Source organism: Pteronotus mesoamericanus, unplaced genomic scaffold (genome assembly GCF_021234165.1).
Source record: "Pteronotus mesoamericanus isolate MK-2021 breed Mesoamerican mustached bat unplaced genomic scaffold, CSHL_Meso_final contig_68, whole genome shotgun sequence".
Lineage (NCBI taxonomy): Eukaryota > Metazoa > Chordata > Mammalia > Chiroptera > Mormoopidae > Pteronotus > Pteronotus mesoamericanus.
The window spans coordinates 19,375,234-19,381,233 of NW_026555234.1; positions in this window are offsets into that span (position 1 = coordinate 19,375,234).

Below are 6,000 nucleotides of genomic sequence, written 5' to 3' on the forward strand. Positions count from 1 at the left end.
ATGGTTTGGTTTTGAGCAAGATAAAGTACAGATATAGAGTGGGAAAGATGGACCTTACAACAATTTGTGTAGATCTGTAAGACAAGCAAAAGCTTTCGTGCTCGAATTGATCTTGATTAGTAGATGTGTTATTTCTTTCCTGAGATGAAAAGAAATGTAGGTTATTATTTTTTTAGTGTAGAGTTTGAAAATATACTTCTTTAAATAGCTCTATTTACATGAGAAAGTACAAGGTAAAGGCCTTCTGCTTCAAACAGTATGTTTGAGTTAGAATAAAATAAATTTGAAGGAAACTAGAGAATGATTAAACAAGAGACAATTGAAAAACTGTCAGAAAATGCTGATGGCAAGAAGGAATTAAGTACTGATACATTGGTATTATAAGACGCCTAGGATGAAGGCATCAAGGTGAATAATTTAAGTTTAGTTTCAGAGAGAAAAGATGTTTTACTTGACCCACGGCTTTTCAGAGTAGAGTATTAAAAAATGTATTTCTGGATATTGACAACCACATATGAAGTGAGGAATCATGGAATTTATTGAAAGTAAGAAAATGCATCTTACTAAAAGGGAATAGCAGACTTGGGAAAATGGTGGGATCCTATATCTGATCTGTTGAAAACCAGGGATTTTCGGAAAAGAGATAAGGTGACTGGAGACTATGATTTCAAGATTTATGATGCGGCCATTGTGATGCATGATGGAGAAAAGAAGGACGCTTCACTGACACAATGTAAAAGGAGACATAGATTTCCTGGATTATGGCAGAGGTGATTATAGATTAGAGAGATGTGTCAAAATGCCATCAAGGGCAGAACAATTCCAGAGTTTTAAAAATACGTAGATTAATGGTTTGGGATACTTAATCTGTTCTGTGAACACACAGATTAGAAGAATATTCCTAGGATATTAGTTATAAGTATAAAAAAATGAGGCCATCTAGATGCTAGAATATTCAAATTTCATAATACGTTCTAGACTCAAGAGAAATAAAAATATAATTAGTGTCATAAATATTTATTATAAAAATAAAAAATATCTCTATGTTGCAGCTTTGTAAACTTAATAATATACTTTTTGAAATATAGTCGGTATGTTTTACTATTATGAAAACAATAGAGACTCATAGAGAATTTGGATACTGAAGAATTTTAATACAACAATAATACCCATTAATCCCTCATTTACAGGTAAAATTCTCTTGATTATATGAAATAATTTATTTTAGCTTTTTTATTCTCTCATAAGCTTAAATCCAGAATACAAAAACATACACAAATTGTTATTACATATGCAGTTTGATATCCCACTTTAAGTTATCAATTATTACACTGCTTTTTAAAATCTTAAATTACATCACTGATATTTCTTATAGTTCAAACACTTCTTTAAATAATGCATAAATATTTAATCATATAGGTTTATCCTATTTTACATAACAATTCTCCTATATTTCAGAAACAAAGGTGTGTCTATTTTTTAACTTGAGAAAAATAAAATGAACATCTTATTTTCAAGTCTTTGGGTAGAGTACTAACTATTCTTTTAGGTGAAATAGTGGAAATGTGTTCGTTATGTCTTAGGATATGAATTTTGTATGACCAAAAAGAAGATATATGCTATCAAATTGTTTTTTTCTTTTAGTAAAACTTGTATACTCTTCAGCTTTCTCAATTTGCCATGATCGTTATTAAGTGTATAGTGAACTCTTGTTATAGAGCACCATAATGATGAGCGGATTTGTAGCTTAATTTTTTTTCTAAAAAAGTAGCTAAGTGGGAATCATAGGGACATTAACTTACTTTAACTCAAGCCATATTAGGATATACCAAAATTTGAAAGCAGTCCTCCAGTTGCCTGCATGTCTAGTGGTGGGCTTGACTTCTGCAGGTCCGGCTGTGGGCAGGGAAGGTGAGTGCAACTGGGAGAGAACAAGAACAAACTGGAACCCTACTAGCATATGCAGGAAACCACCTAGGCACTGAAAACCAGGTCACTTCTCACTAACTTTAATTTGGAAATGTGAGCATCCTTCTTCTTAGGGCTAAATCCACATTTTACCCAGGAGTCAAAGTTTGGAGGTGGATTAAATTAAAGACTAACAAACAACTCTGGCTGGTGTGGCTCAGTGGATTGAGTGCCGGCCTGTGAACCAAAGGATTGCTCGTTCGATTCCCAGTCAGGCCACATGCCTGGGTTGCAGGCCAGGTCCTTGGGTGGGGGCGTGTAAGAGGCAACCACATATTGGTGTTTCTTTCCCCCTCTTTCTCCCTCCCTTTCCCTCTTTCTAAAAATAAATAAATAAATCTTTTAAAAAAATTGCAGACTAAGCTGCACCCCTGTACTACCAAAGAAGTAAGTCATCGGATGACCGACAATGTATGAGTCAGCCACACAAGAGCTTCATGACTCTGACCTGATCTCCTGAGCATAAAAACTCAGTATAGCAGCTGCTTTACTTCAGTCCTCTAAATCTAGTGCAACAAAGTGTCCTGTTGTCTACCATAACTAGAGAGGATTAGGAAAGGGAATTCTGGAAAAACAAGTTGAGCATGACAAAGTTGACACTTTACAAAACTACCATATACCCTCTATGTCTTTTCTTTGATATAGTAGCATAGTCTTAGCATTATGACTTTCTTGCACAAAGTATATCATCTTTGACTTCCAATTTTTATTTAAGGGAAGTGAGTAGTTAAGGAAAGTTACAAAACAATTTAAATACAAAATCTACTTAAACTTTTTAAAAATGTGTATTGCCGAGAGGAGAGGAGTTGGGGGACTGGAAGACATTAGCCAAAGAACATATATGTATATATGCATAGCCCATGAACATAGACAACAATGTAGTGAAGACAAACAGCGTGAGGGCTAGATGAAGGGGAGAAAGGGGAGTAATGGAAGATATTTGTAACAGTGTCAACAATAACCCCTGGTTGATGTGGCTCAGTGGACTGAGTGCCAGTCTGCAAACTAAAGGGCTGCCAGTTTAATTCCCAGTCAGGGCACATGCCTGGGTTGTCGGCCAGGTCCTCAGTAGGGGACACATGAGAGGCACCCACACATTGATGTTTCTGTCCCTCTTTCTCCCTCCTTTTCCCTCTCTAAAACTAAATAAAATCTTTTAAAAAGCGAATAATACACATATTCATATATACACATGTATATATGAATATATGTATATATGTGTATGTGTATACATATATACACACAATAATATAAATTTCTTGGCCTCCCTCCAAAATAAAAGCAGCAATTATTTTAAATTAATTGTCACTAAGTTATGTAAAATTAACTTTGCTTTCACAGATATGACAATGTTGTTTCTTTTTCATTTACATTATATAGATGTTTGTCATTGTTAAATAAGTGAAGCAATTATGAGAAAATGTGCAACAAGTCTAAACAGATTTGGGAACAACATAACAGAATGTTGTTAGGCACAACTCTTGGTGGGAGAAGCTCATGACTATAATTAAGAGTAACTCACTAATCACTAATTTTCAGCCTGCTTTGGGCAACCATAGTCAATGTATTTTATGGATTAAAAAACCCCATCAGTTAGTGCACTTTGCCTGTTAAACAGAGATCTGTAAAGGAAACATGTCCAAATTTACCAACTTCTATAACACATATGCAAACCGTTGTTTAAATATACACCTTATATACAGACAAGGTTACATATATAACTACATACAGATATACACATGCAGATAGATACATATAAATATAGAGATAAAAAATTAAAAGGGAAGGTAGTAGAAGGTGGAGACAAGTTTTGGTTCATAGCATGGAAAATAATTGCATTAGTCTGGGTTGAATACATGGTGGTGCAGACCGAGGTCATGTTGAAAGTAGAGAGAAATAAATAGCTTATCTGGAAGTGGATCTGCTTTAATGGTAGAATGAAGAAGACTCAGTAATAGATGGATTGCAGGATGAGGAAATTAGATGATTGAAGCATAACTCCAAGATTTTTGGCTTGAGTGATAGGAGGTGATGCCATTTACAAATATGGAAGACCTGGTAAGAACAGATTTAATGAGAAATACCTATGCTTCTGCTCTGGCCAAGTTACCTTTAAGCTTCTGAACAGGGATCCAAATTGCAATTCCAATAAGTAGTTGAATTTATGATCTTGTATTTTTCTGAAAAAGCTGAGATTGGACATACAGTCTGAGAAAATATATAGCATGTAAGGAACATTTAATATCAGGCAATTGAATTGAATCTTTTGGGAAATATATATAAATAGAGATAAGTAAAATGCTCAAGTCTGAGCCCAAACAAAAATATTAATATTTAGAAGTTGAACAGATCTGGAAGAGTTAAAAAATCGATACTAAGGGAGGTTAATAAAAGGAAAAATGCAGCAAATTGCAAGATTTTACTCTTATTGTTGTGTAATATTGCATTGTGTGTATATAAGGTGAAGAAAAAGTAGATTTACAGTTCTTTACATGAAAAATAGTACCATAATTTATCAATAATAATAATACAAGAATGAACTCTGCTTCACATACTCACTACTGTAAATCTATTTTTGCCCCACCCTGTGTACTGTATCTTTTTTCTCCATTCATCTCTCAGTGGATACCTGGGTTGCTTCCATACTTCGACTATTGGAAAAAATACTCTAATGAACATAGGGGTGTACATATCTTTTCAAATTATTTTTTTCAGATAAATACCTTTATCAATAAAAAAATATACTACTCTGAGTAAAGGTTAAACACAGCTTACATAGTAAAAAAAAATTATTATACTTTCCAAGAATCAGCAGTTTCAGTTCCTGCATGAACCTATGAAGAAGCCTGACCTCAAGACACCAGGGATTCTGCTAAGAAACCGTATGACCAACTCAAGAAAACTGACCATAGAGATTAATAGCAAATCCTACAGGATGATATCCTGCACTTCCACACCCCTCCCAACCCTTATTTCTTCGTTCGTCTTTCCTTCCCTTTCCTGACAAAAACACCAGCCTGCACTGAGATGTTAGTATGAGCTTTGGGACAATAGTCCTCTTCTTTCACTTGGTCGACACGTGAATAAAAAACCTCTTTCCTTCTCACCAGCCCTGTTTCATAAATTTGGTTGTTGTTGTGGCAAGTAGTAGACCTGCATTTGGTTTCATAACCAGAAGTAGAACTGCTGAATTGTATGGTATATCTAGCCTTAATTTTCTGAGGACTCTCCATAGTGTTCTCCATAGTGGCTGCACCAATTTGCAGTCCCACTGACGGTGCACAAGGGTTCCCTGTTTTTCACATCATCAGCAACACATGCTATTCGTTGCCTTTTTGATAACAGCCACTCTGACTGGTTTAAGGTGCTATCTCATTGTGCTTTGATTTGCATTTCCTTGATGATTAGGTATGTTGAACATCTTTTCATATGTCTGATGGCCATCTGTACTTCTTAATTAGACAGAGGTCTGTTCATGTCTGCTCGCGTTTATATCAGATTATTTATTTTTTGATATTGAGTTATATGAGATTTTTATGGATCTGGATATCAACCCTTTATCAAATACGTTATTTGTGCATATATTCTCCCATTCAGTGGGTAGTCTTTTCTGTTTTGCTGATGACTTTCTTTGCTGTGCAAATTTTTTTGGTTCAATGAAACCTCCTTTGTTTATTTTTGCTTTTGTTTCCCTTGCTTGAGGGGCATATCCAAAAAGGTCTTATTCAGACTGATGTCAAGCAATCCACTACCTATGTTTCCTTCTAGCAGTTTTACAGTTTAGGTGTTACATATAAGTTTTTGACCGAATTTGAGTTTATTTTTGTAGATGGTGTAAGAAAATTGTCTTGTTTAATTTTTGCATGTATCTGGAAAATAATCACTTATGAAACAGTTAATGAAAGAATCTTTCAAATGTTTTTCCTCTCATGTGTCTCCTGGTCTAAATTTCCTCTGTTAAATAATTTCAAATGAATTTAAAAAAATAGTATTATTCCTGTTATTACCACTTATAATTCCAATATGTCCTAA